A 26099-nucleotide genomic window follows, 5' to 3' on the forward strand; every position below is an offset into this window, starting at 1 on the left:
GTATAAGTGCAGAGTAGCAGGTTAATTTTATCTTATTATTTTTTTACATGGTCATATTGATAATTTAGTGTTTCTTTGGATATTAAACCTGACATACAAATCTTAATATTTGGGGGATTTGGATTACTGATAGCCATCATGTGAAGCTGGAACTGCTTACTCTATTTATTTCATATTTCTGGAACTGACAGTTCAATTTGCATAGTCTATTTAACTCATTTGCCTTATAAGCACATATCTGTTTGAAACTTTCCTGGACATAGTCACCAAATCGCAGATAAGTGTACTGCTTTTTTCTGCATATGAACAAAATGTTAACATATATTGTCATGCATGCAGTTAGTGGAAAATGGCCATTTCAAATTAATATCAATTTCTTAGTAAATTCCATATTATACAGTGATTTCAGAAGGTTTGCAACAAAATATTTTTTTACTGGCTTCATATTGATTCTGTACATGTGTATTTATTCATTCACATAGCCTTTTGAACAATTACATTATTTCCAAAACTATTCTTTAAGATAGTGCATTTCAAACAAATTATTGCATAAGCAAAACAAATAATTGAACTAAATAAACCAAAAATAAAAGCATCAACTACGCAAGAAATTACACCATATCCATCATTACCTTCAGCATTTACTGGTCAACATTTTCTAATACCCATTGAAATGACTTCATCACGCTAAGCTTGTAAACATTGTGTTGTTTGTTTATCACAAAGAAATGGAAACGATTCATTTTGTCAGTGTTATGTCACACTGATATGTGGCTATCAGTGTGACAGTAATGTTGACCATTTCAAGTACTATTATGCTGTGTAACACTATTAAACTCTCCAATTATTTTCAATGTATAACTTCACTGAATCAAAAAAAAAATTCATCATTTTGAAATATTTCTATCTTTATGCTTTAAAAATTTTTTAGTGATAGAAGCCAACTTTTCACTTTTTTGAATGTTGCAAATGGATTAATGACAATTTTAAAGAAATCATCTGAAATCACATTTTTCTCTTTTGGAAAGTAAATATATATGAAAAAAAAAAATGTATTTATTGTGACTTCAACTGTGACCTGAAGTTTTTATTTATCAAAAGTACGAAGCTTCTTGAAGAAGTAGGATAATAAAAAATAAATTATCTTCAATGTATCCAAGTTAATTTAACCATATTATAATGTATTGAGGAATGGAAACTTGGCCAATTTCTGAAGGTAATATTTATGCTTTATTTCATTATATTTTTATATTGGCTTTGCTCTTTTTTTTTTCATTTAAAATTTAATTTAAATTGGACATTTCAAAATTTAGAATTTTTTTTCTTGTTTTACGACTAATTCTCACATTTTTTTAATCTTTAGATCTAATTAATTTTTTTAAAAAAAATAAATGTATTAATTGATAATTCTTTCAAAAATTAATATGGAATGTTTTAAAACTTTGGAGTAAGTATTTTAACTCAAAGCTGTTAATCATGTAATGTAAAATTGTTTTAAATGTTTGATTGCTCATTTCTTACCAAATTAAAATTTGTATCTTTTTTAAATGTCAGTAATTCAGAATTTCTATCCTTCCCAACTTATAAAATTCGTTCCAGATATTAAATGGAAAAAGCATTTGGTACAAAGAAAACAATGCCCTTCACGACATCTGGTACAGCTGACTGACAGGACCAGAAGGATAGCAATATGATCATGAAACCCATGCAAAATCCAACTTATTATGAGTATCTCACTATTAGAAATGTCTTATTCTTGGAACTCTCACGAGGAAGTTGCTCAACATTGACAGTGAGCTGTGAACTGATCAGAACATCATTATTGTACCACTAATGAAAGCATTCATTGGTAAGCAATATTTCTAAAACTAATCAATGTTTGAAATGTTCCATATATATATATATACATATATATTCCTTGCTGGTAGTACTTGATTTTCTTCTACAGCTGTACAATAAAATTGCAATGTGGTTGTGCTCAAGGATTTTCATTATTCTTAAAATGTCTTATCATTTGATTTGAACAGCATTCTAATGCTGTGTTTCTTAACCTTTAAAAGTCACTTGAATTCTGGATATCAGAAAGAAACTAGTGCATTCTTATACAAGTTGAGAAACCTGTCATTATAACTACAGTCATGTATGCATTTTATATTTGATTAATTACTTAAGTTAATAAATTATAAAAAATATTAAATTCACAGCATGTTGAATTTAATTTATACATTTATTATTAACTCTAATAGCATACCTCAGAAAGTCAAATTCGTTGACAGTTACTAACTGATGATTTCTTAAACAGTGTGAGAGTTGCATATTTGCATAAATGGGAATCTTATAGTTGCTGTGTAATGCCTATAGATAGTTTTTTAAATGCAGTTGTTGATTGCTCTTTTGTATAGCTGATGAATTATGTACTCTCTCATTAAATACTCATTCCCTTTACATGATTTCTTCTTTTGTTTCAAAGTGAAGTGGGTTTATGTTTCCAAATTTTTAATAGGCTGTTTCAATCTTTACATTCCACGTTCCCTTTTCCCTTGCTTTGTGTGTCTGTCTTGCCATTTATGGTATAAAAATCTTCCAACTCTCTTCTATAAAAAGTTTTCTTTTTTTTTATTGAGGCAGAATTTTTTCAAAGTTACTGACATTTCCGATTAAAATTTGCATCATTCTCTACGAATATAATGCTTCTAATTTATTTCTTTGTGTTTGCTTTTAACTCAACATCAAAATTATTTATATATGTGGAGTTCCACTTTTGTGTCCAAATAAGAAATGTCTGAATACATTATGCATTTTTTTTTTAAGCGCATGTGCTAACTGATTGATTGAAATGTGTTGAAAATGGAATTTTCGACTACAAAAGCCGCTATACCCAATGCCAAAATAAGTACACTCAATAAATATTTTTTTTTTAAAAAAAAGTCAGAAATTGTAGAAGAATCAGAAGATAAGTTTATTTAAAACAGCTTTTTAAATGAAGGAAAGGACTGAAGATCGAAATTAAGTTTTACCCAAAAGTTTAATCTATGAATTTCGTATTTGAAACAGAGCAAGATAATGTGCTCAATGCTATTTTAAGATTGCAAAATTGATAATGAAAATTATTGTGTAGGCCAAATCTATTCAACATAGAATGATAATCATTCGGATTAAAAGACTTGCAACTATGATATCCGGTCTTATATTTTTTCGCCAAGGAGTAAGAGATAATATGGTGGGAATATCACCAATAGATTCTTGATATTTGCTATTTTGAAAGACGTGACTTGTTTTTTGAAGAGAACTTTTCTGATAATGAGAAAATATACTTTCTGAAGAAATCCACTCCAGTAATGGATGTCCGAATCCGCGTGTGCGACCGCTATGTGAATTTTGTTTACTGCAATCTCATTGTCCTTGAGGTGAAATCATTCACAAAAGGATTTTTTTTCTGGATTAATAAATTATGGGTAATACGCTGAATCAAAATTTTTTTAAAAAAGTGAGAGCTATTGATCTGTGATAATAAATTTCTGTATTGTCCTTGTTAGGTTTTGGAACTGGAATGTTCAGTTCATTCGTTTGATCTGTGAATGGAAATATGATTCATCATTTAATTTAATTTTGAATTATCAAAAAACTTGTAGGAATCTAATTACTATACATACATATGATTTCAGTTCAAGAATACAATATTTGAATATCTTCCTTTAGTAACATTCATTGTTGAAAAACATTAATTAGAGGCTAGAATTTATTATTATTTTTTTTGAAAATGTGAAACTAATTTCAAATAATAAGAACAGCCTCCATATTATTGAATTAATTAATTATGCCATTATGCCTCATGTTGTAACATTAATAAAAGGAAGATATGAACTTTGTATAAAGATTAAAATAAGTTTGAATACATTGATTTTAAAAGCACTTTTTAAGAAAATATGTAATAAATTTAGACAGCTCTGAAATGAAGTGATTTTTTATAACACCAATGTATATAAAACACTGATTATGTGACCTCTCTTAGAGAAAATATTTATTGTTTCTTAAATATTTAAACTATATATTGTCATTATTATGCCAGTCCTTCTTACAACTATTTTTTTTTTATCATAATGCTTTTTTTTTTTTTTTTTTTTTTTTTTGCAGCTGAATGTGAAGTATAATAGCTGTGAACAATTAATGCAATAGACCTGTTTACTCTTGAATAATTTGTGCTGAAAAGTTTTCAAATTCTTTTCATGGAACAAGATGAACTTTTAAAAGAATATTGTGGTAATATGAAAAGGTATATAAATGTTCCTTTTTATAAAAGTTATACTGAAATTTTTTTTGATAAAATGTTGGTCCAATCATTTATTTATTAATTATATTAAATTTACTTGTGTTTTTAACGATTCTTATAATTATCATTGATGCAACAAATGCCTGACATGCATAGCTTTAAGAGTTTCTTAATTCATGGTTCTTTTCCTACTTTTTTTTCAAGGGTTCATTAATTTTCTGATAATTAAATCTTGATATAAAGGAAATATATTAACTAAAATTGCATTATTGTTTTAATATCAAATGTCCACTCTATTTTCTTATGTAAATTTTAATATCAAATGTCCACTCTATTTTCTTATGTAAATTTTAGTGGGGAAAAGCAATGTTTATAAATCTGTAAAGTATGTTGCAAAATTTAGATTTTATTTCTTATATTATTAAAATATATAGTGACTGGACAAACATGCTTTAAAAATATTTAGTTTTTAAACTTGGTAGTATTATTTTTATGCATCACTTCTTTAACACATGATAGAAAAATTTTAATTTATGATCTTTTATAATTTTAAGTAATATATATATATGCATACTTTATATATTTCATTATGAATGTTGTCAAATTATTGCTAATTCTTTTCACAATAGTGAGTTACTGTAGTTTTATAGTTACTACTTTTATTAGTACTGATATTTAATTTCATTATTATGAAAGCTGAGTTACATCTTTTGTTTAGTTACCAAATGACTAAAATATTCTAAAAGGCATTGCAATTAAAATGTATGTATACATTTTAATTGCATTCCTCGTTAAAATATGAGAAATATGTGAACTATGAATTAAGATATTTTTGATATTATTTGAAGTGAAAGCTGTTATTTACATTAAATACTGTATACTAAAAGTGTTGTATAATATAAAAAAATATCCCTATGAAAACTATCCTATGAAATTGTTACTGTTTAATAAATTTACTATTAAATAAATTTCTTTGACATCAGGGCATTGAATTTATAAATGGAAATATTATTCCTCTGCTTAATTTGATCCTGAAGAATTCGCAGGAATCTTATGCTATAGAACCATTTTATTTAATTTCAACAAAATAGTCATTTCTAACATATAGCCTGATAATTTAATCCTCAGGTGTTTTTTGCAAACTGAGGCATTAGTAATGATTTGATGTGTATGTGATAATGTTTTGATTGTACTATAAAGCACTCTTATGGAATTTTAATCTAAGTGTCATCATTTCTTGAAAATCTAATTTCATTTGTTCTAGTTTTTCTTAAATTGCATTAGCTTAATCTATGATTATCTTCAAATATAACTGTTCAGTAAATACTTTCAGTCAATCATTGAATCAAACACTGATCTTCCTGTATAGATTGAAGGATTATTAAATTTTCTGCTACTGTAATAGTAAAACAGGACTACCATGGCGCTGGGAAAAATCTAGAAATTTAAAAATCCTCCATAAAGCAGTGAAAATACAAGAATTTTGAAATCTTCGTTAAAAAACCCAAGAATTTTATATTTCATAGGTTATTTTTAATCTAAAAATTACCAATCTCTTTAAATATTGCAGAAATAAAAATCTTCGCTATTGCTTTAAAATCATAACACCATTCACAACTGTTAAAGCTCAGAAGCTACTCCTTTTTCTATTTACTCTCCTTTTCTTCTGTAATGATCAGTCAAATTTTCAATACTGAGGAAAAAATACCGAAGGTGAAATAGGGACTACAAGATATTAGAGGAGCTCTTAAAACTGAAATGATACAATTTTTAACAGAGTGTTTTATATTTGAGATCTACAAAAAATATTGAATGCATAACCAAAAATGTTTTTGTTTTAAAAGCTATGTTTTGTTTAAATCTATGTTTATTGAAAAACAATGAATAGTCTGTGAAAAGTGAAGGTTGAATTGCTTCAACTTCTTTATTTCATAGTACAAATTTCCATTGCATGTTTATAATGTGCAAAAATCCAGTTCCAGATTTTCCTGAAAAAAAAATTAAAGAGTTAATACAAAGGACAGCTTGATTAATTTAATGAAGAAATTTGTTTAGAGGATCTCTATTCTATTGTTTTAAGGTTCAAAGAATTTTTTGATATTTAAGAAGTCATAAAAAATAATTACTGTATTGTTACATGACAATGAGCCTGTGGCAAGTGGATTTAATATCAACAAGGATAAGTTTTTGAAAATCTCACCGATTTTTTAATTGGTCTAAGAACTGTGTATGTTGACATAAACTTTTATGAAAGAGTCTAAAATGTTCTTATTTTGAGAGATTTGCTTCAGTATGCTAAATTTACACGCATGAGCTTTAGCTTTAGAAAAAAAAAAAAAAAGTTATAAAAGTGCCAAGAAAGTTTGCAAAGGGAAAAATGAAACTAATGAGTGAAAAATTTGCAGAAGTTACCAAAATTGACACTCATATATATGAATTGACATTTTTTTTTTACTTTGTAATTACTTTTATTAAGTAATCATTAAATTGCTTATATCATGATTGCAAGGATGCAATATGCAATTTTGTTTCATTTCACTCGAATCCTTAATGTTTCTTGACCTTAAATTAAAAAGTATGAAGTAAATTATTATATTTTTTTTCATTAACATGAATTTTTCATTGCTAATATCTAGGCAATAAATGAAATTTTTTTCTATGCATGTGAACATAAGCGTTATTTGATTATATAACTAGCACATGAGTGCTGTTCATACGTTTCCTCTTGTACTGACTATACGTAAAGGGAAAACACAGGGATTCCCCTCCCCCTCGATTTGAGTCATGATTCTGTAAAAGACACAAAAGTTGTCTTTTCAGTTATTTCAGTGGTACTTTTGTGTCTTAAAATGCAACCACTTCTAATTTCTTTCTTTTTTTTCCCCAATCTGCATCGCAACAACTTGACAGCATTGGTTCTGCGTCAGTTGTAGTTCTTAGATTAGAATCTTAAGTTATGAGGAAGTCATTGTATTACTGCTTCTAGTCTTTTTGTTTTCCATTCCTTCTACTTAGTAAGTTGAGGCATGTACAGCATTTAGTCCCATCATTATTCCTAACCTAAACTGGTGCAACTTTGCTACATTTTTCTTTTCTTTCAACTTTTTTGTAAACTAGCAATGTATAAGAAATATTTTAAAACCATCATAAACCATTTGTTTCAATTGCTACAAATTTCCCTAAAAAAGGGGGGGGCAACTTTGCCAACTGTTTTAAAACCAATCACGAATTCCCAGAATCCATAAACAAAGCATTATTAAATTATGAAAACATTTTAACACATATTAGTGCTAACTCTTTATTGTGAAAAAAAAAGTTTTTCAAAATTGACAAACCACAAAGTCTTGAAAAAAAAAAAAAAGATTTATAATTTTATCAGGAAAAAGTGAATTTTCCATGATTTTTATTGTAGGGACTGGCAATTATGCACACGGTATTTTGTACATTCAATAAATTTCATGAAATCATGCACGTTTGGGAAATAAAAGGCTTGCCTTCTGTCATTCGTACGAAAATATATCTGAAATATCCCATTTTTATTCTATGGAATGAGAGTGTCAACAAAATACTTGATACTCTTTTTCCCAAGAACTTTGATATTACAAATATTTCAAGCTTTAGTTTTGAAGAACCATACCATCAATTCCCGGCGTCACTTTGGCTTTCAACATTTCATCATGCTTGTCACATTCATAATATAAAGAAAATGTACTACTAGATTCATCTCTACTGCAATAGCCATTTCTCTGATTATTCTTCTATCTATGAGTCTCCACCCACATTTTGATTTTCTGTTTCGAAGTATTTAGAAGCGATTGGTCTCATCCCATCAATTGTAAAACTGTAGATTTTGCCTCCCCAAAGAATAGAAACCTTTTATGAGGATTATCAAAAGGCATTCTCCACAAACTGACCACTCTGCACATTTAAGGACTTGCGTGAGAGCCTTTTCTTCACTAAGCCTGCTTAAAAAAGTCTAGCATCTTAACTTTTTCGAATGAAGACGATTTTTTTTTCCAGCGATTCTTCACAAGCTATTATAACTTTCAAACGCTTTTCCACTAGCCATTTTCTTATTAACTACAGTAAAAACAAAAAAATGTAACAAAATATTATCACAATTTTGATATCTAAGGTTTTCTAAGGTGACTCTTCTGTATCTTGGCATCTGAAATACTTATAAAGTGAACACTGAAAACATGGTGTGAATAAAATTTGTTAGTGTTTGAGGAGAAAAATAAATATTCTAGATTTTCCAAGCTGTCCCGTTTTTACTCAGATTTCTCATGGAATTTTTGCCTCGTTATATTATTAAACGGAAATAAAACATTAAATTGAAATCTAAAAGTGATTCTAAAATATAATTATGTGTCGATTTAAGCAAAACAGTGCGTTTAAATGAAGGGTCTGTTCGAATCACTTACCAAAACCACTTATTCAACAAACTGAAAACTAAAACCTTATAAGGGTTTAAACTTGCAAATAGATACATTAAATGCAATGAAATCATTGGAACCTTCATTGCTTAGGAACTTAGGAACATTGATCAGGAACTTAGTAGGTTTTCAAAAAATGTTATATGTATAAAAGTTGCCCAGTTTGTATGATATATTTGAAACAAGTAAAGCTTACTTTCCCTTTTATTTTTGTTGGGTTTTATTGCCAAATTTGTTTATTTTTCTTCCTTTCTTTTCCCAGAAAAGAATTTCTGTACCAAGTCATTAATTTTCCTTTTACTGATTTTAAAAATTATATCTTTTTACTTTATTTCAGTTATATATAATAACTGGCTTTACAAGATTCTTTATTCCATAATCTTTTTCTTATATTTACTGGTTGATTTCGCTTAATTTCCTTATTTTTATATATTAAATGTTAATTAATGTTGGACATACATTAGTTCCTTTAAAAAAACCAAGAATCCATTTCTTTTTGTATAAAATAGTTTTATTTGAAAATTTAAGCAGTTTTTTTTATTCCAGGTTTGGAAGATTGTGTAAATGGTTTTCTAGCTTGTTCTTGAAGATTTTTTTTTCTTCTATAATATGTTTTTCTGGCCATAGATTTTTCTCTTTAAATTGATGTATAGGAAGACCATTTCATTTCATCGTATCATTTCTTCGTAGCTTTACTAATTGCATTGGAAAAAATAATATAATAGCTAATCATTGAAACTGATTTCATAATAATAATTTGACTGTTTCAAATCAAATTAGTTTTGTTATTTCATTTTCTAAATGTTATGCTACTTTTACTTAGTAGTATAACCTTATTTTTCTTCTGTCTTGGCTTTGAATCGGAGTTCCATGATCTGAAGCTGATTATGTATCTTAGAATAAAAATAAAAGATTTTCTTTATTATGATTTAAATTTTATTTATTCTGAAGTAAATGCTTTTTCCGGTTTTGTTTTAAAAGTGATTATATCGTTTAAACGTAACAAAATATCTAAAAACTTTAATTTATGATCATTATTCAACACTTTAAATTAATTATTAAATTCAATAACCATATTAATGTGAATTTATTTGAACATCACCGATTTCATGAAGAATGTGCTTTATGTACGAATCATTCATGAAATTGTGAAGTGTTTTCCCAGTGCTTATTGCATTTATTTTTACTTTTTATGAAATTTCTATATATAGATATATTTATTAATTTGAAATCCATGTCTTATTTCTGCTGTAGCATGATAAAAAGGTTAATTTCCGATTACTTTGCATCTCTCATATTTTATTAATGACTTCACTTTTTAAAAGTCTTATAATTATTAATTGTTTGCTTAATTTTCACTTTGCTTTGAATCTAGAATTTTACTTTTAATTTCTTAGATCAATTATCAGTAATTCAATTCTACAAAAATTCTTCTGTTATATAAATTAAACACTGAAATATTGAATTCGATCAAGGCATGCAAAAGATATTATCTAAATCTTGAAATGGAAAAATGGATTCTTAAAATTTAATTCAACAGGGCGAATTTTCAAGGCATCATAATTTTCAAGTTATTAATAACAGTTCAAGTAAATTACCTCATTCATGTTTAGATATCTATGCGTCTGTGTTCTTAGACGATATAGTGGCTTGCTCCCAGACATTCACTGAACATCTTGAGAGATCTTACGATGTATTCGATAAGCTGGACTTATTTTGAATTCCAAAAAGTGCTTGCTCAGGCGTAAAACCAGATTCAGATACGATAAAAGTCGTTGAAGATTTCCCTTCTCCAAGAAACATACTTAATGTCAAAAACTTTCTTGGATTTTGTTCTTATTACCTACGTTTTACTAAAGACTTTTGTCTCTGTACTCAGGCATTTCAGATTTTATTAAATAGCAACTCCATGTTTATGTGGACTTAACTGCAAGAACAGACTTTTAGCTATCTAAAATTATCCCTCATTTCTGCATCCATATTAAATTTATTTGACGAAACAGCTCCCACCGCACACACTGCACACTGACGCCAGTGTCTTCGGAATTGGCGCCATGTTATTCCAACGATAGAAGGAAAGAGATTAGAGTAATAACCTATGCATCCAGAAGTCTATCAAAACCTGAGGGAAATTATTGAATCACTGAAAGCGAATGCTTTGCCAGCAGTATGTGTCGGTTTTATCTACTTGGAAAGTACTTTACGATTGTCTCTGACCATCATTAATTGTACTGGCTGGTAAATTTAAAGAAGTCATTGGAAGATTGACGAGATGGTCTTTAAAACTTCAAGAATATCACATTGTTATTTCATATTAACGCGGAAATACACATCAAGATGCTGATAGCCTTTTTAGAAACCTCATTGAGGTCAGTAATATATCAGACGAAATAGTGTCAGTAGTCTGATCGAGTGGTTCGATAAAACTTTAGCAGGCATGCTTTCCATATATATCAATGTTAAGCAGAAATACTGGGACGAAATCTTGCCATTCATATTTTCGTATTACACATTCCGACTGGATTCACGCCATTTTATTTATTTCACGGTCGCGGAACTGTAACATTATTAGACACCATATTTCATTATAGTCCTGATGGTACGGTACATCATTATGTCTAGCGTCTAATCGGCCAAACTAAAGAATCAAACTAACTCATGTATATTGGAAGGCACCGGTAAGATAAAAGAGTTTATGGACTGAGAGTTTATGACATTACATATGAAGAGTTTATGACATTTTATTCTGTCTTCTATACTTATATAAAGCTCAATGTGTGTGTGTTGGCGCTCTACAGGCCAGACCGTTTGACCTACAGCTACAAAATTTGGTACATGTATACCTTGGAGGTCGGGAATGTGCACCTGGGGCCCCTTTTTTTGAATTTTTAATTATAATTTTAATTATTAATTAAAAACTAACTTTCCTGCCAAAAAAATCTTCTCATTTTCCTCACCGCCAATCAGTAAGGCTTCATTTTTTTTTCACACTAATGAGGCTAGGCTTAATATTTTTCGGCCGATTATTTCAAACGATTCTGTTTATTTTCTTAATGTTTGATGCATTTAAAATTAAACATTGTTAATTAATCGATCTTTCAGATTCATTCTGAAGTACTTTTCAATTAAAATAAAACAGAATAAAGGAAATTAAAAATTTCTAATCTGCATAGCGTTACCCCAACTGGCGTAGAAAAATTCACGCATTTCCGTTACCGTAACTGGCGTTGAAAATTCACGCATGCGCATTGTGTTCTGATTGTTGACAAATATTATCAACGGATGCGAACTTGATTTGAATTATTTTTATTTTAGTTGCATGCTTTTGTAATTAAATTGTATTTATGTTAGTTATATATTTTTTGTATATGCTTATATATTTAAGTACATCGTTTTTTAAGTAGTTTTTTTAACCTGTTTTCAACCGATTATTTTAAACGATTCGTTTTATTTTCTTAGTGTTTGATGCATTTAAAATTAAACATTGTTAATTAATCGATCTGGTCATGATGAATCTGAGAAAATTTTGTTGACAAGTTCCTGAAATATTACATAAATTAAGAAAGATATTCTTTAGTTTAAACGCTCAGTGATTCTGTTTTCAGTAAACATATTACAAAAAAAAAAAAAAAAAAAATACTTTGTTTCAGTAAAAAATATTATTATATTAATCGCAGATTAATCCTTTCCACTTTAATTTAAAGTATAAATTCTACGGGAGCTAACAGAAAATTAGAGAGATACATATTATGTTATGACTGAAGGCCTTTATAAGATTATGAGTGAATTATATGACAATCAAAATTTGAAGTTTTAAAATATTGTGATAAAATATTGTGTATTCTTTCACAGTCGTTCGAAAATTCAGTTTCATAACGTGCGATTATGCTGTTTTTTAAATGTCTCAGAAGTTTTCTCAGAAAAGATATTCGTTTTTCAGTTGAAAGCATAAGCCTGTTGTCTATATAAATTTATTAGATCCCTTTTTTAAAAGAATTAGGTAGGAGGCATCAAAAAGGGATAAAAAGTACTAGCTACTTAAAAAAAAAAAAATCTTTTCAAGTCTCTGTATGCACACACATGCATATGCACGACCGATATCGACGAAAGCGCTCCCTATTAATGGGAGTTGAGAGAAATACCCTAAACAAGGAATGAAGGTTTGTTTGACAAGTCGAAGTTTGAACACCCAGAAAGAAATTTGAAAGTTCCCGAAAAGAGAACTGTGAAGGATCATGACCTTCAGAAGGACATTTCGTCATCACCGAAACACCCGGGTCAATCTATACTCAAATCTCGCCCACCTATTCTTTGAAGAAGTCTAGCACCATTTCGAAAATTGATACTTTCTTCTAACGTTCGAACGTCAACGGGAGTGCGAGGGGGTCTAAACATTATGCCACCCTGCTATTTTAAAAAAAGATACTCTGAGTTGATGTTTCATATTTTCACTGCACAGACAAAAAAAGGCTGTAACTAAACAGTATAGTGTCCCTTATCAAATGCTGGAGTTGAAGGATCTGTAGAACATGAAAATTATATCTATGATTAATTATTGAAGTTCTTCATTTTTTTTTATATTTAATTGTGCTTTATAAAACTGTTATTTTATTTTAAATATACTTATTATTCAGAAGGAATAAACAAATAATTCAGTATTCATTATATTTCATTTGACACTACTTTTATTTTATAATTGCATTTATTAATTTTTCACTCCTAATTTGTCAACCTGTAGCAAAGTTTGTGTGCTAATGTAAGTGTAAGAGCTTGAGCCGTCCCTTAAAAATGGGTTCTGTCCTACCATTCCATAATGTTACTACTGGCAACGATTTTCAATTAAATGTCCCTGATTTGCTCGAATTTTACTCATTAGCAAATAGCTTATTTTTTTTAAAAAAATATTAAATAGTTTGGAATGAAAATTAAACAAAAAAATATTTTAATTTTTCAACTTTTGCAACATATTTGCTATTCATGTCTTAGCTCAGGTGTTTCTGATTTCCGACTCTTATGATTAAATGTCTCATTTGTATCTATTCTACGTGTCTATAAATATTTCCTATTAAATGAAAGCATAAATTAAATATAAATCTAAAAATGATTTTATTACAAATTCTACTCCCAACTCTTCTAGACATGTTTAGACACAATGTGTGTAAATCAATCAAAAGAAAGAAGAAGAAAAAATAATGAATTGAATTGAAAAACATATACTTTTTTTTATCTCCTCCTGATATTTGAAATCGTTAAATAAATTATTATTTTTGAATAAATTTTATTTTATTTTATTTATTTACTATCCGAATTTGGCAATCAATCGATATGCTGGAATTAATAGTCTCTAAAATCTTTAATTAAATGCTTCATGTTACTAGATCTCAATGGCGTCTTGAGCGAAAGTTCCAAATTTCTATAGTCATTATTTATTTTATTACTCCTTTAAGCTTCAGATCTTTATAGTCATATAACTCATACTATTATAAAGCCTTACATTGTTCTATTCATTACACTAAGCATTCCCCTAATTTTCAGTCATCTCCCTTTAAATTTGAACTTTAATGTGAAATTGAAGTGACTTTTGCTGAAAGCAAACATGATTTTCAAAAATGTGAATACAGAAAGGAGAATTTTTCAACATTAAAGTCTTATGTGTATTACAATGTATTTTTCATTATTTGTACTATATCTCTAAGGATTAGAGGCCGTGGTGGCTTAGTTGTAAGGCATCGGAACTGGAAGGTTTCTGGTTCGAGAAACCTTTCGGTTCCCGATTCCACCGAAGAACCCACGTTTAAGCGGATCTGGTGCACATCAAATCCGTCGGGGCCAAACTGCTCCTGCTGGTGTGGTGTGGCAGTTTGGAGAGGAGATATCAGCTCTGGTGTCCTCTCATCCGACTGCAGTTAAAAATTACGAGGTCCGCCCCATAATAGTCCTAGTTTTGCTTTAAAACGGGACGTTAATACAACTAAACTAAACTATATCAAAGGATTATTTTATAAAAACTAATCTGATATTTTATAAAATTTTCAGTTTTAATTTCAAATGATTTAAATAATGTAGATAATAATATTTTATTTTTTTACAGTTAATAAATGTACTTTTGAAAAAATTATGTCTAAATTTTTTACAGTCCTTCGATTCTATGAATCATATTCAGTAAAACATTCTTGACACTCCAATTTTTAAATTAAAAAAAAAAAATAATAAATTTTCTGCTACCAAATCTGATTGAATTATGCAGCTTTGAATATCATTATTTTAGAACAATCAATAATTCAGTATTTTCAGCTTCGAAGAAATTCTGAGTACTGATAGGTTTCCTCAAGGCAGTCATTGAATGGTTTAAAATTGCGCATTTTTATAAAGTAAGTGATATTCAAATTTTCATAATGCAAATCAGTTTTTGTCCCAAAACAAACGTCTCAAGAATATTTTATGACTCATAAGACCGAGGGTCTGGACAAAAATTTAAAATTCTGCAATTGATCAGAATATTAATTCAAATTACATAAAATATAATTATTTGCTTCATTTATTCCATTTTTCTTATTATATGCTGGGTCCTGATTAGAATGAATATCCGGAATGTTTGCCATATTTAAATAAATAATAAAACTACGAAATAAATTATAGAACTTCAAAAGTGATTAAACGCAAGTGGACTAAAATTGAATGGCTTGAAAGAAATAGTGAAAAAATAATAATAAATAAAGGAACAGAGACTTTTATTGGCAGTATCATGAAAAAATGGATCCCATTTTCTTTTTCCGTCTAATCGACAAGTGCAATCTTTTCTTTGACGATCCATATTCAATTCAATTAAATTACTTTCTCCCTCGATATTTCTAAAATGCGAGTATAAACAGTATGCAAATATAGACAGAAATAATTGGGAAAAAAAATCACTAAATTTATTTCTAGTGATGCAGCATCATTCGCAGAAACAAGTGTGGTTTATAAAGGCGCAGATGACTATAACTGCGATTCTAAACAAAACCAGAAAAGAAAGAAAATAATGCCGCGAGAGAGATTTTAAGATGTAGTGAAGACCAGATAATAAGTATCTCAATCAATCAGAGCATAGAGGAAGGGTCTGCTGTGTATTCCTCCGCGAGAAACGGGAGAAGTTAAAGGAGCAATGGGGAATAGTGCAGATTATTTTTCAAATTATTTGTCCAAAATGCTGCTTTCGTGCATTAAAAAAAATTAAATATGTATCAGAAAGATATAAAAACGGGTGTTTCCATCATAATATGTTTGTTTAATGTATGGTAATTTTTTTCTAAAATTGTTTAAATGGTGAAATTAAAATTTTGCGATTTTTAATAAATATTTAAAAATACTTTAAGAAGCCCCCAAAAATTCCTTTGCTAGAAGCCTGTGTTTTTTTTCCTTCTACCGAATGAAGTTGATTTCATATTTAAAAAAAAACGCAAAAGTAAATGCAATAAAAAACATGCATACATAACATTACTTTTTGAAATTGTAGGTGGCGTCTACACGGCACCCACCCAGAATTAAAATTTTTTCGTTGTTTCATAACTATAAGTAGAGCACAGCATTTAAACGGTTTCAAACTGAGTCTTCAATTATTTTGAGTATATCTACTTTATATGAGTTTTGTAGTAAATAAAGGATAATACAATTTTTTTAGCGCTTTTGCATTCTTTGAGTTTTTATAGTTGAACTATCTATAGGCAGTATTAGCTCATACTCCGTTACGTTTTGGTATGTACGGGGCAATGTATTGGTTTGGAAAATGAAATGGAATTCGGAGAATGTATGAATGCTGCAAAAAAATAATAAAGAATTAAAAAAAAAAAAAAAAAAAAAAAAAAAACCTCCAGAATTTCTAGAGAGCGGCTCTCCTATTATCTGCTCTTGATTGCATGTAAAAAAAAAAGTTGCATTGAAGGCATACGGTTTCTAACTGATAACTTTGATTTATTATTAAAGCTACTTCATTTGTGGAGATGAATTCGTATTTGCTTAGTTTAAATTTAAGACAAATATACTATTGATATCTCCTAATATAAAGGTCCTGAGAAAATTTTTGTTTGCCGAAGAAATATTTTCAATGTATAACCTGAGTTGAATGCGTTGTTTAAAAAAGAGTATTTGTAATTTTTTAAAAAATAAAATGATATATAAAAAAATTGACGTGATTGAAATCAATGCATTTCTATTATATTTTAAATCCTTGTTTCATGCATGTGATATTTGATACGATGACATAGAACATCGCATGTGTGCATGTTTCGCATAAGAATCGGAAGATGCAACAATTGATATTATTTTTCCATCATTTTTAAGCATTATAAACCTCGTCTACACCATGATTAAAGATGCAACCGGCTATAAGACTTATAACGAATTTTATTAAATTGAATACAACTTAGATGCATATAGATTACTGAGAAATATAGTGTTATCCTGCTTCATAAAAGTCTAAAAAGTAGTGTGACGATACAGTTTACATATAGAGATAATTTAGCTGAATGCTTTGCAAATAGCTTCTGTTATTTTCTGAGCCGCTTTATAGCTGGACCTTTTACCAAATAAAAATATTCCGGCTATACTTTTAACATGGCTAATGCCATAATGACCCATAACTTCAGAACGACGAGAAACTGTGCATGGGGCGCACTCCCTAGACCGCAAAACAGCATTTTATATTTATTCATTCTCACTTCGGGCTGAAAAATACATTGCTTAGCAAGGGATTTGCTCTTCTGACTAAAATATTGTACATTCAACTGTTTCACATATATTTGAGAATATGACACAAAATATAACAAATATATATATATATATATATATATCAAAAATATAACACATCAAATTTTACCAGTCTTTTTTCCCTAAATTTTTCGTTCTTCTAGAATATTACTGTATTTTCACATAGAATAATGATTTTATATCGAAGAACAATTAACTCAACAACTGAACATCTCAATCAGTTCAAATGTTATTTTTTAAATATTTACTTTCTTTTCACTCGCAATTTTTTTTTTTTTAACAAACTTATATTTTTGTTATATTTTGAAAATGAAAGACATTTCAAATAGGACGTCTTATCTGAACAGGTCATCCCTCCCCTTTAATCTAGAACCTCCCTTAGATGATTATATATATTGTGTGATGCATATTAAAACGAGAGCGAGAAGATAAGTTTAAGTTACATTCTGTGTTCTTTCGTAATTCTTAATGGGATTTGTTTGCATCGAAGTTTTTGAAGGTCTGAGGGTCAAGAAAGTGTTTTTGAGAAAAGCCCTGACATCTCGTGATGTCCTTGATTCGAAACGCGACGCCGATGAACTGGTTTTAACTGAAAGAATGGCGATCGATTTTATCCAGGGAAGGAAAAAAAAAAAAGGTTCAGTTTTTATATTTACTTAAATTGGAACTTACAACTTAGGTGAAGATCTTCTCCCTTCCCCCCTCCGCTCACTCAACTTTTTTCGGACTTTAAAATGCATTCGAATTACTCCACTTCAAAAGACTAGAACTGAGTTAAATTTTTTTGAACAAGAACTCCATTCTGTTGGTATTTTAACGATCTCTAGTACATTTCTAAAAGTTTAAAATTACCAAATAGATTAAAAGCTTTTAATAATAAATTAGTAATGTTAAATCGCACATACTTTTTGTATAAATATAATTATGCACATTTTACCTTCTACGCACCTAAAACAAAATTTACGTAACAATAAAAAAATGACATTCATTTAAAAAAAACAAAAACGCATGGAGCCTTAGTTTAATGCCAAGTTTCATCACTCTCCTAGGGGTACTGTGAATCTGTAGACTATTATTATTATTTTTTTTTAATATTTTTCTCACCATATGCACATTAGGTGATCTTTGTAAAAATTAATCGTGTACGATCGTATTTTGTAAAAAAGAAAATAAATGATAATTTTAATTGCTGAGAAATTCGTCTCGCCGTTCTTATTCGTTCAAACTATGTATTTCACTACACATTCTGGCTGATGATATGTGTTACATGAAATATTTTATTTTGAAAAGTGTACAATAGTGTATATAGAAAGAAAGTTAAGCATGGCATTTTGATTAATAAAACATTGTTTGTACAAAAATTCACTTAAAAAAAAACTAAAACTCTGCAGTCTGAGAATAGTTTTCAAATCGAACATCACACGTTTGCTTTTAATTTAATGGAAGAGAGAAAAAAAAATATCCACCGATGCCTGTTCTCTATATGGGTCATATTTGCTCCGTAGGGCTCACAAGCATTTTATGATCTCTTTTGGCATCGTAAGGTTCAAAAGGAAGGAAAGTTTCCAAAGGAGCACGAGAAATATGTGAAAACTGCCTGCTCTACCAGGAAAAAAACAGTTGTTTTACTCCAGAGTGCTTTAAATAGTATTATTATCAATATCTTTAATTAGAACCAGCTATCTGTTATTCTGAAAAAAGTCAAGGCTCGTTGGCACAAAGAGAAGGGGGGGGGGTATAAATGTCCCGTGGCTTCATTTTGGGTAACGAAAGATGAAATTTTATGTCTGGTGCACCCATTTATCTGTGTCGGAGAATTCATTAGCTATAAATGTTGGACAAGTGATAAGTAAAATGTTGAAAGAAGTTATTTGTGATTTAAAATACTTTGATAAAAATTGAACTGTGCATAAATATCTTCAATTTCTGGAGAAATAGCTGAGCAAAAGTATCTAATGCTCTTTCGACCACTTCTTTGTCCAGGAGGTTGTACAGCAGATGCGTTCGTTATTAACTGGTGCCCTTTGTAGAAAAACTTGGCGAACAACTAGAAGGTTATAGATAATGCATATTTCTTGTTCAGATAAGAGAGTTAATGATGTGTGAGGATTTTTTTTATGGGATAATCATCCTTTCTTTCCACAGTAAAAAATTATAATAAATACCAAGTTTTAACATTTGAATTTTCTTTTCAGAAAAAAACATTAATCCTTTTTGAAATAGGTAATGTCTAAAGAAATTTCGTATTTTCGTGTGAAGTAAATGCTTTTTCCACATAGATTTTTATATTAATGTATTTTCATAAAAAAAATGCTGGTGAATTTTTTTATAATTAATGCTTTAATGATGAAAATAAAACAGTTTCTTCGGTACTAACAAATCTGTTTGTCATGTAAAGCTGTTATGTTAAATATTAGAAAAAAATCCATTTCATTTCTTTACTCTAAAATTCAGTCAAAGGTAATATGAAATAATGTTTGAAAAGTATATGCAAAATGGTAGGTGTAGAAATGCAGATGTAGATATTTCAAAATAACAAATATCTATAATAACTGCTAATTATAAAGATATCAATAATGCTAATCTCAATAGTTTCCATCACATTATTTTAGCTGTAGTAAAAATTGCTTTAACATGTAATTAAATAAAGTTTATAATTCAAAAAAATTGAATTTAATAAATTGTGTAAAAGTGGATTATAAGTAAATTTTGAAAATAGGATTCTGTTTAATATTTGAGGTCCAGTCTGAGCAACTTTTGAATAAATTCACCTAATTTTATCTTTAAAATATTTAAATAAAATTATTATTCTAAAAGCCAAAAAATTCCTCCCCGGCGTTAAAACATGTTTGCCATATGCTTTCATGCAACAACTTTTATATCTAAACACTTATTCCTCAATGCAGCCACTTAGAGCTTTCTCGAAAGAAAAAAAAAATATTCTTCAAACCACACTTATATAGTTATGAAATAAGTGCTAATTTTACTGCCTAAATATTTAATGGAATTGAGATTACGATAAAGGGCCAAATGTAATGACTCTCCGCTATCAGCAAGAAATTCACGTAAGAAAAATAAAGGCTGAAATACAAAGTTATTATTAAATAATGTGTGATTTCTTAGCTTACATGAACATAGATTTAGAATAAAGTGAAAATTTTCAAGGAAACATTGCTTTTAAGGAAATAGGTAGTAATTTGCCAATACTTTACTTTCGAATAAAACATTAGCTCTTGATTCTATATTTGAGAACCGAACGTTTTAATGTTGTAATATAGATGTTGCATTTACCTGTACATAGGGTGATGTATTTAAAAATGACAGTGAAGGAATCAGAACCGAAAAAATGTACTCTTAATAGGTTTTTCTGTTTAGAATAAAATGAGAATAATATACAGATTTAAATGAATTTTAGTGCTTTTTGACATTTTCATATTGAAAAGATATGTTTTCTATCTGAGAATTAACCTGCATTTATTTTTAAAATTATTAGTATGATTCTTGTCTTATCTATTTTAATCAAATGTGGTTAGTATTTTTCAGAAAAATTGAATTGAATGCAAATGAATAATTTCTTTGAAAAAAAGCATTCTTTGACATGTTTCAAGTATTGGCTTATAAAACATTCAACTTGCCATTATTTTAAACGTTTCTTAAAATCTTCGAATAAAACGTAATTATCATTACTCAATGATTTTTAAGGCCGAACTGAGAAAATATAATTCAAGGGTCCTGACATTCAACCTCATACTGTATTGCGCCATTTAATTTGGTATACAGCTTCATGATTTTTTTTTCTATCATGTGTAGACGCAATTTTTTCATTTTTCTATTATTAACTGGTGCTGTACACTTTTTCCTGCCTTTACTAATTTTTTTTTTTTTTTTTTTTTTTGGTGACCGAGTTTCCTTATGAATCTCCAAAAATTTAAAAATATCTTTAGTTAGATTTCCACTGATTTTCTTTCTAATTTCATTATAATTAAAGCTGTTCATGCAATAATAAAACTTTACATCGGTTTTTGGATAGCTATTCAACTCTATGTAATGACTTTTATTTTTTACGTTTTTACAGCTAAATAGAAGAATATAAAAGAAGTGCCTATTTTGGTTGCAATCACTAAAAATAAACCACTTTTTCTCATACCCAAAAAATCGCATCAATTACTGAATTCTATCGATAACAAGATTCTATTTTTTTTAACTGCCTTAACATTCTTACTCATTGGCTGAATTCAAATGAAGAGATGTAACTTAAGAGAGGTGGACTTTTTCCTTTTGGTTATTTAACTATAACTTTTTAAAAATGATTATAATTAAATGCAATTTAATGCATTGCATTTTTGATTAAATGATCTTTAAAATAATGTATAGATTTATTGTATTACTGTTAATTCTATTGCTGTTATGACTCATCATATCTCCAACATGTACTTATTTCAAAAGGTTTCCACTACTGTATATCCTGTAATATCATAAATAACGCCTTTTGTTTTTGTTTATTTATGAAAGAAAATATTTTAAATTGAAATTTACAGAAACCTCTAGTTTAATTTTTATTTCTTATTAAATTCTACCATTATTACTTATCCTAATAAATTAAAACGTCAATACATTTTTTAAAATAATTAAAAGTCGTGAATATTTTTAAAATGTCTGGAATTATCTGCAGCAAATTAAAAGAATAACGGTAAAAACGTTTGAGGCGGACCTGTATGAGAGCTATTAGCTTATATTGTTTTGGATTTCACAAAATTTAAATCAGGTTTTGAATGATGTTGACTATTATTCTACAAGAATTGTGTTCATTTTGTTATTTTTCAATAACTGTAAATATATCATAATAAATTGTTTATAGCTTTGTTTGAATAGTTATAACTGCTAAATATTTGTAAAAATTTTCAACATGATTTAGATACCGATGGATGACAGATTAGTGCTTTCAATCGTTCGATTCATTAAAATGAAAATCTTATGAATTTGATATTTATTTAAATGTAAATTTCCAAAAGCATATTGAGCTCCAGTCATTTTAAGAATGTAAAACCCATCCATATTGTTTCATTTAACCATTGATATATTATGGCAAAATGAAGTAGTCTCTCTTTCGTATGTTTATCCACTGTAACAACTGATGCAAATTTCTTCGCAGTGTATCACTTAGCAGGTATGAAGCATATACGGGAAAACAATTGTACTGTTGAAGAATTTTGAGAATTTAATCTTACTGGTATTCATTTAAATTTGCGTTTAAAATACTTTCGACGTAATTTGTTTCATTCTTTTAAATAAATCAAACAATATATAAAGATTAAATTTACAATAAATTGGAAAATATAGCACAGTTTATTAGATTGTTTTAATATTATGCACGACAAAACTATGATTTTTATTAATATCTTCTGTATGTCAAGATTATAGACGAGTTCCTTTTGAATAAATTTTTAAAGCAGAATTTTCTCATCCTGTTTATCATTTTCAACTCTCTTCTGTAAGACGATAATAGTCCATCTTTAAAAAGAACAATAATTAGGGTAAATAAAGCAATAATTGTAAAACAGAAAATTTCTTTTCGATGTCAGAAGCAAAGAGTGTCATTCTCCCACTGACATTGATTGATTGTCATACGTCTTCAATACGCCAAGTCGTTTACAATGCGGCAACCATTTTAACGCTTGAGCGCATGTGCCACTAGTTAGTGAGTAAGAGCAAGTGCTATTATCCAATCGTGGAATATATGGGTACAGCACCTAACTGATGTCAATGCAATTAATGTTGCTAGTCGCGTCTCCGGCATTTTGTCGCTAATGAATTGACCGATACGAATTGCAATTGACCATAGTGAGTTCATTTATTTTTTTAAACTAAATATCTACTAGAGAGTGAAGAAAAAATGTGTATTTCCTTCAGGGTACCATTTATTGTTGCTTTGTCAAAAACAAGTTCAGCTGACGACTTCAATTCATATAAGGTCACTAGTTCTAGCCATTATTTTTCTATGATACGGGGTTACATTTTTCAAATAGCAATTGTTCCCTATTAAATGTGTATGTATTTCATAATTTCAGTAAGCCGTTTTTCTGGAACAATGACCTCGTATAAACTTGATGTAGTTTGAAACAATTTATGTTATAACAAACTGTATACAATAAATTCCGAAAGGCCACGTTTCTAGCTCAAAGCCATCGATTCTGCATTGAAATAAATGAACAATTAGTTTTACTGTAATGAAACAAACTTTCATTTCATTGAAATCCATTAGTTAAAGCTAGTATAAATATATTTGATTTCTTATAAAAAGTTAATTATGTTCCGCTCTATTATTAATTTATAAAATGGAAAGTGATTTTCTGAATATTTTATTAGATTAATCAAATGATTCATTACTACATTGAACATATATCATAAAAGAAGCAAATATTCTGACGAGTGTTTTATCTTCTACGCTTCTAATATAGATATCTGATAAGAAAATGCTTTACATCATTCGCTCATTTTCGTTATAATGCAAAGATTGCTCAGCACAGATCATTTTATTAACTGTCCTCTATTTATATCAAAGAGGATTTTCTGTGATACTTGGATTTTTTTTTCAAGCAATTGTCTTTATTTTGAAAGTGCATATCTGTAAAAAATGTAACATTGAGTATGTTCATACATACAAAAAAAAAAAAAAAAAAGGAAGCAATTTACAAGCACGCAAAAAGTAAATTAATAATGTGTAATCGTCACTTGTAGAATTAAAACACATTTTGGAACATCCGTAAAACTTTTGAAATAGTAAATAAATTCAGGAACGTTCTTCCATTACTATTTTAAAATAAGCAAGCTGCATATTCAAAAGGTTTAGCTTAACACACTGTATTACATTGCTATTATGTACAAAATAGTACGTGTAAAGTCGAGGTTTAATTTTATCAAAGAATATAAAAAATATATTTAAGGTATTTCAGGGCTAAACTACAAACTTATAGGGAGGGTATAACGCCTCTAGGCAACTTAGAATCCTGAAAAAATGCGTAGTCAGAAAGGCATTTGCATGTGATAGTGTACACAGAGAACACTCGAAATGAAAATTCACTATGCATTTTAATAATAAATATACATTAAGAAAAGTAGCAACATGCATTCAAAAATCTACAAACAGCAAGAAAGAATTAGTTTAAAAGTGTATTTGGCTTATTTCAAAACTAAAAAAAAAAAAAAAAAAAAGCTGTTATTCATTGAATCATTTGAAATTTCATTTCAGTCTTTATCAGCACAATCAATCCTATTTATAATCACAAAATGCTGTTTTAGCCTACATATTAGCCAATTTTAAAGAATAAAGAGTTATTTTACCATATAGCTGAATAATACTGGTCTGAGGAAGAATCATTTACAGATTTGATTTGCACAATCTTATCAGGAAATGCTTCTAATTATAAATTAAAACTATTGAAATTAAGAAAGATATGCAAGCTTTACTTATTTGAATGACAAAAACATATTTGATAGTCAACAATATTATTTTTCATAAAAGGGACTAGAATTCAAATTATTCAATGCACAATATATTCTAGATGACATACTTCTAATAGAATACACCACAGATGCATTCCTAATCATATTCTAAAATTCAAATAAAAGTAACCTCTTTACTTAAAAATCACTGTTTACTTGGCTCAAAGTACGATTGTCTGCTTGGAGGTCATTCGAGAAATTTTCTGATATCCTCACCTTTCTCTGAAAAAGTACAAAGTCGCCAACCAGGTATTACAGCGTCTTCAAGATTAACCATTTGGCCAAAAAAGGTTAAAAGTAAAATTAGGTTCTCCCCTCACATCCGGTCAGGGGTCAACAGTCAGGTCCACCCTCGTTTTTTTTTTTTTTTTTTTTTTTTTTTTTGTAATAGCCACAAGTCATTTAGCCCTTCTCTTCGTTTCAGGATACTAACACTTTTGGACGATTGTATTTCACTAAGGGATGATACGAAGAAAGATAAGCGGTTATTGTTCCTTTTAATTCTGCGAATAATCTCGAAATGTTTGCAGGGTAGGAAAATTGTTTAGGGGCTCTTAGCTTCGTTGTGACATTCTTTAACATGTTGTGTAGAGAAACAAGAATTCAAATCTAAAATCTCTTTCAGGAGCTGAATTCGGAGGACCATGGAATCTTGAGCAATGAAAGAAGATGTACGATTTCAATTCTTCCACGTTGACATAAAATTCACAATTAAGAAGTGAGACGATATTGAATATTAAAGAGGATTTGTAATAAGAATCATCTTAGTTCGAAATTTACTTAAAAGAACGACACTTTACCTTTTTTGCTCATGAGTTTATGTCTTTTCTTTACAGTACCCAGATGTTACAGATCTTGAAAATATTTACATTTCTTCGGAAATTTTCTTTTTTGTCATTATGTTTCTTTCGGTCAGCAACAATAAAGTCTTTTGCAAAAATAGTTTGTTATTTTTCTGTGTTCTCATTTACCGATTTTGCCAGTTGATATACTTTCTCGATCAGTTCAATTCCTCTATGGCATGAAGCACATATCAGCGTGAAGACAAAGAGTGATTAAGAATTAAATGAAGAATTTTATGGAACTCAAGGATGACGGGTGAGAATTTATGAGTAACCGACTTTAAAAATTCTTAGACACTTTTG

At 28.7% G+C, this 26099-nt stretch overlaps 1 long non-coding RNA gene across 1 annotated transcript; it reads left to right on the top strand.

The window, feature by feature from the left end:
• The first annotated feature begins 1615 nt into the window (after nt 1-1615).
• On the top strand, nt 1616-25800 carry LOC129958045 (uncharacterized). Its single transcript, XR_008783115.1, has 3 exons — nt 1616-1849; nt 4135-4273; nt 25580-25800. It is a non-coding gene; the product is annotated as an uncharacterized LOC129958045 (long non-coding RNA).
• Nucleotides 25801-26099: the final 299 nt, after the last annotated feature.

The sequence above is a fragment of the Argiope bruennichi genome, chromosome X1, assembly GCF_947563725.1.
Source record: "Argiope bruennichi chromosome X1, qqArgBrue1.1, whole genome shotgun sequence".
NCBI classification, from domain to species: Eukaryota; Metazoa; Arthropoda; class Arachnida; order Araneae; family Araneidae; genus Argiope; species Argiope bruennichi.